We start from the raw sequence: 12882 nt of genomic DNA on the forward strand, positions 1-12882 counted from the left end.
TATATATATATATATATATATATATATATATATATATATATATGCAAAGGCATGCGTGCTAGTTGTTTCCAACTCTAGGGGCCGGTGCTCATCTCCGTTTCAAAGCCGAAGAGCCAGCGCTTGTCCGAGGATGTCTCCGTGGTCATGTGGCCGGCATGACTGGATGCCAAAGGCTCACGGAACGCTGTTACCTTCCCACCATAGTGGTCCCTATTTTTCTACTTGCATTTTTACGTGCTTTCGAACTGCTAGGTTGGCAGAAGCTGGGACGAGTAACAGGCGCTCACTCTGTTACGCGGCACTCGGGATTCGACCTGCCAAACTGCCAGTCTTCTGATTGACAAGCTCAACGTCCTAACCCACTGAGCCACCGCGTCCCTACGTACACACACACACACACACATCCCCTGTAGTTATACATACATACATGCATACATGCATGCATACACACACACACTGTATGCACACGCACACACACACACACACACACACACACACACACACACTGCCACCAAAGGTTTCCAAGCTGATAATTTGTAATTTGCCCAGATAACTATCATCAATACAACGTGATGTTATTATTAACATGTTATTATTAACTTTGGTGGGAAAATTCAGAGGAAAGATTTAGTTTCCTTCTTTTGTAGAAAGATCACATGAATAATGCTGATATACATGATGCAGCTCTGGGCTATGTTTGCTCTAATTTCAGGCAGCACATGGCTGCAACTTTCCCAAGAATGTATCTCTTGGCAAGATCCCCTGTGCGGGTTTGATGTTTTAAGTCAAATACGGGTTATATAAACTGGTAGAGGAAAGAGGGAGGGTTTGTGTATAAAAGCTCTGGGAAGCTATGCAGTTTTTGAAGGAGAGCAGAAAAAAGGGGCTGCTTTTTCAGCTGTAGTTCCACAAAAATGAGGGAAATTTCTATGATTCAGAAGGAAAGGAAGGAAGGAAGGAAGGAAGGAAGGAAGGAAGGAAGGAAGGAAGGAAGGAAGGAAGGAAGGAAGGAAGGAAGGAAGGAAGGAAGGAAGGAAGGAAGGGTGATTTGCTCACTATTTTGTCTTGCCACAAAAGAGGTAGCTTGAATGCAAGGTGCAGTCCTCCTGTGAACTCACTCCACTTTGTCTCTCTTCTGATTGCTTCTGAAGAAAGATATGACTTCCCTACTTACTTTTTTCCTCCTCCGGTCTTTGTTTTCTTACTCTGGGAATCCCCAACATATATCACTTGTTGCAGCTTGGCAACTGGCAACTTGTGGTCCTCAGGCGACATATGGATATTGATTTTTTTTTGTTTAAATTAAAAAAATCTCTGGTCCTTGGATCTCTTTGTTTGAATACTGTATGCTTGAATCAAGGCAGGACAATTATCTGCAGATATGGGGCAGGAAACTAACAAGAGGAATCTGGCTGTCTTCATTTTGTGGTAGGAGAGTCTGGCCAGACCTTTTCCAGAAAGCTTAATTACTTCTAGAAATGCTCCCCTTTTCTGCCACCCAAAAGCTTAAAAAAAAGGTGTGGTGGTGGTAGTGATGGAAGAGATGGTGGCTTGGAAACTGCATGATGAGAGTATAACTGGAACTGAGAAGGGGGAACTGAGTTGGCAGGGGGGACAACACACCCACACCTGCACACCCACACCTACTCCTATTTTCTTCTCCTGGTGACATGTAGGCATACTTGATAAGAGCCTTGGTGGAGCAGTGGGCTAATGCCTCCTTAAGTAACACCAGCTGCCTGCAATTAGTGCAGGTTCAAGTCCCACCAGGCTCAAGGTTGACTCAGCCTTCCATCCTTCCGAGGTAGGTAAAATGAGGACCCAGATTGTTGGGGGCAATTAAGCTGACTTTGTAATAATGCCGCTTGGGTGTGTGTGTGTGTGAAAGCCCTAACAAGCAGGCATATACATAGAATGAAGGCTACTGCTAAGCTTGTAAGCCGCCCTGAGTCTTCGGAGAAGGGCGGGATATAAATGGAATTAAAATAAAAAAATAAATAAATAAAAATAATCTCAGACATCCTCCTGTATACTCCCATTTTCATAGAAATGGTTCATTTCAGCCAAATTTTGTACAACCTGGAAAGAGGATGATTTTCTCAAGGAAGTCATTCTTTCATTTTGAAGTCCTGAAAAAAAAAAGGACCAGGAGTGGGCTTTGGAAAATTCAGTTTGCTGTGAGGAAATTGTAACGACACCCATGTTCGCTGGAGGATGATTTATGCATGAGCCGTTTCCCAGTTATGACATAAACAGCCCAGGTAGAATGGTGACATCATCTGCCTGTGTGATGTCTACTAGAAAAGAAACCAACGTTTATTAAGGTAAACCTCCAACCTAGATAGGACTTTTCATTTCCATGCCTACCCCTTTGCATAAGGTTTCTTCATTCTTTCTGATATTAATCAAACCATGATTTGTTGATTCTGCAAATCATGATAGCTGAATGAGCATATGATGATTTTGGTAATCCCCCAAAACCTCTTAATGGAAAAAAAAGGCTTGGTAATGAATTAATAGGGTCAGGCAGCATTTTGGAAATGATTCAAAATAGGTCTTTTGGAGCAGTGCCCCCCCAACCTTTTGGGCACCAGGGACTGGTTCCATGGAGAGAGGTTTTTCTGTGGACCATAGGGGGTGTGGTTTTGTGCGCTGCCTGTATTCCGCAGATGGGACTTCCTTGTTTGCGGTTCTGGCATCCCATGGACTGTTGCTGGTCCAAAGCCTGGGGTTGGGGACCCCTGCTTTGGAATACATACAGGTGCAAACTTAGCACCAGCCTGCAACCCTTTCAAGCAGCAGCAACATTTTCCCCCCAGGATCATGTGGCTGCCTTCAGCTGTCACATCATCATGATGAAAAGGAAATAGGGCTGTTTTAAACAGTTGCAGACCGATGCCCTGCTATCCTTCAAAGCACATTTTTAAAAAAGTGTTTGAAGCACTGCAGTCTTATCAGAGCAAGAAGAGGAAAAAGAGGATATAGAAGAAGTTGTGATCACAGATTTTGTTCCACTTTCCCCAGGCCGGTCTTCTCGCCCAGGCCAGCTGGTCATGATGGGATTTCTGGTCCAGCATTAGATTATAAAAGGCTTAATCGGCTACCTTGGGCCAGTAGCTCTCAGGAGAGAGATGGTTTTCATTTCTATTCATCAACTTCCAGGTTCCAGAGATGGCACATGGTCAGTGAGAAGAAAAGCCATTTCCTCCTTATTGCATTATTTTGCCCAAGCCCTCTGCAGCCTCTCGTTAGCAGAACCTATTAATGGAATTAGGACAACCAGCTGTAAAAGGAAGTGAGGTTATGATAGAACAGTAAGTAATACTTGGCAGAGGCGACCTGGATACCTAGTGGGGAGTTGGGAGGAGTAAAGGGGACATTTGGAAAGGGTGTTATTGTAGGAAGTAGAGCAATGTTTTTCAACCTTGACCCCTTTAAGATGTGTGAACTTCAAATCTCAGAATTGCTGGCTGGGGAATTCTAGAAGTCCACCATCTTAAAGAGGAGAAGCTTGAGAAGCACTGAAGTAGTCATTCCCTCTAATAGAGAACCTCTGACCCATCTGGCTCATAATTAAAAACTTAGGCAAGATGCCACATCCTCACATTTCCTGGAGCTAGGTGGATGTAGCCTTTGTTTGGGGGAAAAAAGAGCAATGTGTCTGTTCTGAATGTAATAATTTAACCCAACAAAGATGTTCATTATTAGGGAAACTGGGGCTAGGGTAATGTTGGATCTCGGTTTTATCGGATCTTTGGTCACAATATTCCCCTTCCAGTTTACTTGTCTTTTCCCCTTGGGATGAGTCCATCTAGCTTCTGATTATAATGAAGACAGAGTTTTCCTCTAGACCTCAGCTTGCAAAGACTTATGTGATTGGCTACTGTGGGAAGCAAAATGCTAGTTAGATGAGATTTTGGTATGATCTAGGAAAGCTTTTCTATTCTGATATTTTAGCAGCAATAATTGATTATTCATCATGTTCCATCAATTTTGTTTTTATGCCTAACAACCGTTTCTCCATAATGAGCTGTCCTTAACCTGCTCTTTCAATTGTGCACCCACTATCACTGTAATTGGGCCCATCCATCTTGCTGCTGGTCATCCTCTTTCTTTTCACCTTTCCCAGCATTACAGCCTTTTCCAGAGCGCGAGGTCCTCACATAATGTGTCTGAAGTAAGATAATGAGAGCCTGGTCATTGTGTCTTGAGTGAGAACTCTGAGTTGATTTGTTCAATGATTCATTTGTTTTTTTTTATTGTCCATGATATTCTCCAACACCAAATTTCTAAAGTATCAATAATTTTATTCAGTACTCACAAATAATACTATGTGCAGCTCCACTTTCTTATTGAAGTTTGAATAAGAGAGCCAGTTTGGCGTGATGGTTAAGGTGCTAGAATAAATTGTGAACTCTAATTCTGTCCTAGGAACAAAGCCAGCTGAGTAACCTTTCACCAGTGATTCTCTCTTAGCCAGGGGTAGGCAACCTTGGCTCTTTTATGACTCGTGGACTTCAACTCCCAGGATTCCTCAGCCAGCATGACTCAGCTTGGAAACCTCTCCCTTTCCCCTCAGCATGGCTGGCTCAGGAATTCTGGGAGTTGAAGTCCACGAGTCATAAAAGATCCAAGGTTGCCTACCCCTGCTCTTAGCCAATGACAAACTATTTCCAAAATCTTGCCAAGAAAACTAAAGGGACTAGTCTGGGCAGTAACCAGGAATCAACTCTGACTAAAGGACACAAAAGCTATCATATCTGGGCTATGAACACTTTATTTTCCACTGGATGGTATTAATGCAATACAAAGATCTCTGTTGTCATCTAGTGTCATTCCAATTCTTGTAGTTCAAGGTTTGAGCCTACTCAGCTGAGTCTAAAAGATGGCTCTGACAAAGCTGCAGAGGTTTCTACCATCATCTGCTAAGCCTTGAAGGTACAGCAAGGCTCTGTTTAGGTCAACACTAATTTTATACTGGTCTCATTATTTATTTCTTTATTTCGTTTTATTTATTTTATTTTGATGATGCCCGACTTCAATTGGCTGTGTAGCTGAATGGAGATGCCTCCAAAGAATGAGGAAAAAGCATTTTGGTGAAACACCAACAATGTAAGTGATCTCTATTCCTTCTCATATAGCTAACAGTTCCTAATGTTCTCAAGGAAAGAAAATGTATTGCTGAGGTCAGCGTGCCATCTTTATCATTGGTTTGTTCCAAATTAAATTACTTGCGTTGGAGAAAATGCAGTTACATAAGGTACTTTACAAACAAGGAAGTGGGGGTTTAGGGGTGAAGGAGAGAGTCTATTGAGTCCCATAACCCATCCAAGGGCTTGGTGGGGACTTTTAATCCAAATGATAGTTCATTTGAAATGATCAAATGGAATTATATTCAAAGGTGGACCAAAAACCTATAACCCAAGGCTCATGTTGCTATTTTCAGCTAGTCATTTTTGTCTTGTGGTTCTCTCAAGGGAAATGAGTTATCATTGCATAAGCATTTGTGGGTGTCACAATTCACTTCATTAGGGGCAGGGAATATAGCAAAGAGCAAAGTGAGAGAAAGGGAGATGACAATGCAAGGAAAACTGGGTGAATCACTCATGCATTCCCAAGTATCAGGCTGCTAGGTCAAAAGGGGAAAAATCTCAAAAGAAATTATATTGACATAAGATGCCACCTGGCCTTTCAGAGTCTCAGAAATGAGAGCCAGGAAATGGCTTTAACCGTTTGATTCAAGAGGCCTTGGATCAAGCTACTTTTCTTTCTTTCAGCTGAAATCAGAATATAAAATACAGAATAAGAGAGTCGGAAGAGACCTCTTAATCCAACCCCCTGTTCAAGCAGAGACCCTATACCATTCCAGACAAATGGCTGTCCAATCTCTTCTTAAAGACACCAACTTCTGCTGTTCTCTTCTTAAGTAGGATTTGTTGCTACACCAAAGGGCCTAAAATTTAGGGTAGGTAATCAGTATAGGCAACCTTCTTTCTGGAACTGCCACAGAGATGTTTTATCAAAACTTGGGGTCATACCCCTGCTGCCATCCCTTCTCCCTTACCCTCAATACCAGTTCTCCTTGTTCTTTCTTTCTTTCTTTCTTTCTTTCTTTCTTTCTTTCTTTCTTTCTTTCTTTCTTTCTTTCTTTCTTTCTTTCTCTCTTCTCTTTCTTTCTTTCTTTCTTCCTTCCTTCTTTCCTTCCTTCCTTTCTCTCTTTCTTTCTCTCTTTCTTTCTCTCTATTTTATTAGCATTCAAAGGCTCTCAGTCATTTTCATTAATAAAAACAATACAGATAAATCCACAACTAAGAATATAATAAAAATAAGTACCTGGAAGAATCGTAACAGCTGTCACAGGCACCCACCAATCTAGGGCAATATCACCCTTCAAAAGCTCAGTGGAGTAATTCTATCTTGGCAGCCTGATCCTTAAACTATCATCATGTAACCTCAGGCCAAGGTTACTCCTTAGGACATTATCATAACTGAGAAGCCTCATACGTGTGTCCCCCCCCCAATATTGGATCACAGTTCTTAAGCAATGAGCTAGCCCACCTGAGATGAGCTCTTCGTGGTGGTACTCTGACATTATTATTGTATTCCTGAGCTAAGAAGCTCTTTCTCAGCAGCTACCTGTTTTTTTAAATAAGGCTTATCATTTTTCTAAACTATTTCTCTTTCTTTTGCCTTGCCCCACCCTATAATGCTCTAATGCATCAGCACACCAGAAAAGCTTTCAAAAGTTGTGCAGTGTGGATAAAATCAGGAAGAAAAATTAAGATAGGCTAGTCTGGGCTAGGCTAGACTAGACTTGACTAGGCTAGACTAGAACAGAACAGAACAGAACAGAACAGAACAGAACACTTTATGTGGCCAAGTGTAATTAGACAAACAAGGAATTTGTCTTTGGTGCAGAAGATCTCAGTGTACATGCAAAGCAACAGAATCATCCACCATCATCATCCCAATAAGAAGGTGTAGTAAAAAAGATAATAAGGATAATATTACTACAGCCACACAACATGGGGTACTGTGAGAATTTGGTACTGAGCAGATTTCCAAATTCACATTCTAACAGCTTTCCTTAATGGTGTTAGTCAATTTTGCTATGTCATTTAGTGCCACAGGAAGTACCCAAGAATTCCTAGAACTAAAATCAGGGGAGCCAAAAGCCACAAATCACTACATTTATTTTGGGAGGAAAAGGTGCAGTTGGGCAAAGCTTGAGTATGGAGAAAGCACAAAAGTGAAATGGGGTATATCAGAAATGAGGCAAGGTACACCCAGCAGCAATTCCTAGGTTCAGCACTCTGGTTTGTACATTCTTCTCACCTCCTGTTGAGAAAGAAGAAGGATAACAACAGCAAAGAGGGGAGAAGCAGCAAAGAGGGAATGTATTAGCACACCCACCACGAGGATAATTCTGTTCTGCCCTGGACTGCTGCAAAATCGGGATAATGTTGATGATCTGTGCAATCTCATTTATGACAGCAGCGCTTTTTCTGCCACCACTGTGAGTGGTGGGTGGTCTTTAAGTAATGAACATGGAAATAGTCCAAGTTCTTGCTTGACCACAGAGTTCACTGAGTGGCTTTGGGCCAGTTGCTCCCTCATAATCTAATCTTTGTTTGAAAGGTGGTTGTTGTGGGGATAAAACTCAGCCTTCCAGAGAAAAGGCAGTCTGGAGATATCATAAAGCAATAAAAACAAGAGGCTCAGACCACATCACAACATTTGGTATTCCAACAGTCCAATGCAGGTAAGATATAACAGGAATGGGGGTACAGCTAATTAGTGGAGAGGGGAAATGATCCCCCCCTCCCAGGCCTCTCTGCAGTTGTACACTCTTTTTAACTACCTACCTCACTTTCCCCAAATGATGCAATACATTTCACATTTTAAAGCCACGGGCTAAAATGCCACGTCCCCTTGAATGGAAATATTTTGTATTAAATAAACAAGATCCAAGGTTTTTTCGTAACCAGAAGCCAGACCTTGAAATTAGTGTGAGCCTCAGGGATTTTTCCTTTTTTTTTCTTTTTCACTGATGGGAGAAAAGATTACGTATCAGACATAAAGTCTCTGATTATTTTATTAAGCCACAGAGGGGAAGGAAGTTGAAAGCAAAAAGGGCAAGTCAAATACTTTAAAAATTATTTTTTTAAATACTTTCCAAAGTACCCATTAGAAGGATATTTTAAAAATGAGAAGCAATCTTGATAGAACTGGCTGTGTGGTTTTTTGAGATGGAATTTCAGAATTAGAAGCCAAAGCTCATCCATCACCTTTACTGATTTTGGTGATGGACCAATCAGAGCATCCAAAAATGAAATTAATACACAGGTAGTCACGTAAGAGAGTAGGTTGCCTTTCCTATAATCTGGGTTTTGAATGATCCATAAAAGCACTGGCTGGCTTAGGATGGCTGTGATATTATCCAATAATTTTGCAATTTAACTTTCTTATTCATCCTCAGTGGAAAACCGATGAAAAGCCTATTACAGAAATCCAGTTCTGTTGCAATTATTAGGTGTCTGCATTTGGGTTTATAACTAGGTCATTTTTAAAATTATGCATTGTTTAAGTTTCACGTTGTGATCTTGTGTGTCCCCCTGAAAAAAACGACAAAAAAACAAACAAACAAACTCAAGGATAATGGCAGATGGTCATCTCTGAAAGTCCTATGAAATAGATTGGGGAGACAAAAGGGGTAAAAAGAGAGAGTCCAAGATCATTCAGTGGCTACAATATTGCCTGATGAATAATTTGGCAATATTCAGAACAAAATGCTTGACAAAATAGCCCTTAAAAGTGGATTGTCGAATGGATTTCACATTCATTATAGTCAAGCAGTACCCGTTTTTCTAGGGTCTCTAGGACGACTCAACACAGCCAACTCAACAGGCCAACCGGGCGCGGCCAACTTGCCATGCCAATTTGCTGTGACTCAAGAGTTACACTAAAATCTAAAAAAATGTGGAATAGAATAATTTTTTTAAAAGGATGCAAAAGGAGGGACAGAATGAAATGTGAATTGCAGAAATTAAAATATTTTTAATTGTTTCAAATACTTAAATTGAATTGTTGAATTGTCCCACAGCGAGTTGGTCACTGTGATGAGTTGGCCATGGTGAATTGTCCTGCAGCAAGTTGGCCATAGCAAGTTGGCTGTTGTGAATTGGCTGCACCAAGTTGTCCCATTCTGGTTTTTCTACTTTGTTCTGTACAATTTTCTAGTTAGATCTCCTACTGCTTGTCTTTGGCCCTAACTGCTCATTTCCCCCCAGGCTTGGAATTCTTTCCTTTTTATATTTGACTTGTTTCTCCAACTCCTTGATTTAAATGAAGCTTTTAAAGATCTTCTTCTGGATAGCTTTTTGTTGAATAAACACTGAGGGCTAAACTACGCAATGTGTAATATCTGTAAGTGGATCTTCAGGCTTTGACCTTTACGTTTTTAAAAAAAACAGATGTGAGGTTGAAATTTCATCAGGTAGTGCTAAATGGAAGGCATTTAACCTTCCCGCTCTGCTAAATTATTCACCCAAACTCTGAACTGTCTCCCTGTCTGACAAAGTATCCTGATAATATAAGGGATGGGCACTTAGGGTTACAATCTAGACTTAACAACCAGTTTCTTGATTTTGTGTAGCTACTGAAACCAGCACCTTCAGATATTTTTGCAGTTCAAATATAATAGATCAATCATCAGTAAAATTGTTCACCTCTCTACTAATCTAATACCTACAGTAGTTAGGGAGAAGGCAGATAATATGAAAAACTGCATAAGACTTCAGATATATAATTAATAAAGTGATTTCAAACACAGTTAAATGATATAAAATTTGATGCTATTGCTGTCCTTAGTCTGTATACAACTCTGTAACTGTAGGAATCTTCCAGTTTAGCTCTGCTCTACTTTGTTTTAGCTCAAATCTTGAATATTACATACATATGTACGTACGTATGTATGTACGTAAATAAATACATCTTTGTGTGTTATGAGTAGAATAGTTTCAGAGTGTGTTCAGCATTTTAAAATCTCATATTTTTCCCCAGGTTCACTTTATGAGAATTAAATTTAATCTCTCTTGATATATTTTATCTCTTCTGGGTTGAATTGCAAGCTGTAATATAGAGACAAAGTAATATAGAGACAATCTCTTAAACAATCTCTGTTGCACTACTGGTGTCCAATAATTGGAAGTAGCTTGAATGGAAAAAAGGGACTCAGAAAGATGATCTGATAGTTACTTACAATTAAACCTGGTATTCAGTCTAAGTGCATCTCTTCCCCTCTGTAGAAATCAGACTGAGAGCCAAATTAACCATGGACCGTTTTAATTAATATCTGCGCTGCTCAGAAAATGTATCACTCAGATGAGGACAGGGGCTTACTAATTTGCTTGTTGTATATGTTGCTCTCTCTCTCATCTTTCTATACATTTCAATTGCTTAAATGGGGAGAAACTAGGGTTTCAGCATGACTTCTGGCAACCTATGGAGATTCTCAGTCATCCAGGTCATAGTTAACCCAAAGATGCTTTTTCATGAGGCAAATGAACTTTCTTTTTTTTCTTTGAAGACGTTTCGCTTCTCATCCAAGAAGCTTCTTCAGCTCTGACTGGATGGTGGGGAATGGAAAGATTTATACTCCTTACAGAGAGCTGGTCATTTGCATTCTTTTAGAGAGTCATTAATGCTACCTGGAGGCTTATCTACTCAGGCGACCCTGAAGACACAGATAAGCCTCCAGTTACCATTAAATACTCACTACAAGAATGCAAATGACCAGCTGTCTGTAAGGAGAATAAATCTTTCCATTCCCCACCATCCAGTCAGTGCTGAAGAAGCTTCTTGGATGAGAAGCAGAAACGTCTTCAAAGAACAACGAGAAAGTCCAGTTGCCTCGTGAAAAAGCATCTTTGGGACAACCCGTCATTAGTTCTCTCTCAGGAGAATGATGATCCAGGAAAGCTTTGGCAAAGCAGTTGTATGGTGGGAGCTCGGGGTGCAGTGTGGGAAGAGAAACAGCAAAGAAAGAACGGAACATTTCAGCATATCAAGAACTACCCGTTTTCTTTTCCTGACCATCTCATTTTTCCTTCAGTACAGCTTGTCCTTGACTTGCAACCATTCTTTCAGTGACTGTTTGAACTTATGACCATTTTTCACACTTGCAACATCCTTGTGGTCACGTGATCAAAATTCAGATGCTTTGCAATTGACTGATATTTATGACGGTTGCAGTGTCCCGGGGTCATGTGATCACCTTTTGTGACCTTCTGACAAGCAAAGTCAATGGGGAAGCATGATTCACTTAGCAACTATACAAGAAAGGCTTAGCAATATATTTTCATATATGGTGGACCTGTAAAAAGGTTAAAGCATTTTGGATTAAAATCTGGTGGAATATGCAGAAGATATTTAAGAAAAGGATAAAGTTCTGTCCGCAATTGTTTTTACTGGGCATTATTACGGATACTACTGTTGTGGACACTAAAGTTGATGTTGAACTTAATTACGGCAGCGAGACTTTTAGTAGGGCAATACTGGAAGAAGGAAGAACTGCTGACTATAGAAGAATGGACTTTAAAGGTTTCTAATCTGGCGGAAATGGCAAAGATCTCGGCGTATTTGAAAGACCATTCGCAACAACGATATATTGTGGAGTGGAGAAGATGGATTGATTACATCCAGAATAAATATGGGACTAAAAAGTTTCATTTAGCATTTGAATAAGTACCGATGTGATATTTATATTGCTTGTAGTCATTTTATAAGAGCTAAAGTGCGATAGACCTAATAGTTCATTGTTGTTAGCATATGGTAGTTTATGATTGTTTTTACTTTTATACCTTGTATTTAGCTCTGGGAAGTCGGGGGGGAAGGGGAGGGGGGAGGGTTGGGTTGGGTTGGGAAGGGGGTGGGTGGGTGGGGAGGGGTTGGTTTTGTTAAAGATAAAATGTATTGAAAAACTTTTCAATAAAAAAAAAGAAAGGCTTAGCAATAGAAATTTTGGGCTCGGTTGTGGTCCTCAGTCAAGGACTACCTTCACCTACTGCTGTCTGTCTGTCTGTCTGACTGGCTGGCAGGCAGGTTGGGAGGGGTCTTGTGATGTAATGAGGTCCTGATAGGGCCCTTCTGGTGCAAGGATCACGGAGAATCAGGCACTTGGATAAAGTGGAGAAAGTCAGTAGGCTACCACAGCTGCTGATAAGAAAATCTGGCTGTATTATTGACTGATTGGGATGTTTGTTGTGTAAAATACTTTATCACTTTTGCTAGGTCTACATTTGTATTTTTTCAGGTTTTCCTACTGGATTGCAGGTTTCCGCTTTTCACTGTATGCAATTTCTGTAGATCTGACAGCTATTAAAAAAGAGCGGAACCTATAAGGTAAAGGTAAACGTTCCCCCGCACATGCGTGCTAGTCGTTTCCAACTCTAGGGGCCGGTGCTCATCTCCATTTCAAAGCCAAAGAGCCAGCGCTTGTCCGAGGACGTCTCCGTGGTCATGTGGCCGGCATGACTAGACGCCAAAGGCGCACGGAACGCTGTTACCTTCCCACCGTAGTGGTCCCTATTTTTCTACTTGCATTTTTACATGCTTTCGAACTGCTAGGTTGGCAGAAGCTGGGACGAGTAACAGGCGCTCACTCTGCTATGCGGCACTTGGGATTCGACCCGCCAAACTGCCAACCTTCTGATCGACAAGCTCAGCATCCTAACCCACTGAGCCATCGTGTCCCTTGCGGAACCTATAGAAAACCAGAAAACTCCATCAGCATCAAAATTGCCTTTAAAATCTTAAACCTTTTCTTTTTTTTTATTTTTTACCGAGAAGTATGCCAAGAGTCACATACTTTCTTTCCTTAAG

At 40.8% G+C, this 12882-nt stretch overlaps 2 protein-coding genes across 3 annotated transcripts in view; both read right to left on the reverse strand.

Moving 5' to 3' along the window:
- The window catches only part of GNG2 (G protein subunit gamma 2), a 432181-nt gene that overhangs the window by 122696 nt on the left and 296603 nt on the right, over window positions 1–12882 (reverse strand). The gene's annotated exons all lie outside the window — the stretch shown is intronic.
- PTGER2 (prostaglandin E receptor 2) overlaps window positions 1–12882 on the reverse strand; it is a 30145-nt gene that overhangs the window by 1098 nt on the left and 16165 nt on the right. The gene's annotated exons all lie outside the window — the stretch shown is intronic.

This window comes from Vipera ursinii (genome assembly GCF_947247035.1).
Source record: "Vipera ursinii genome assembly, chromosome: 1".
Lineage (NCBI taxonomy): Eukaryota > Metazoa > Chordata > Lepidosauria > Squamata > Viperidae > Vipera > Vipera ursinii.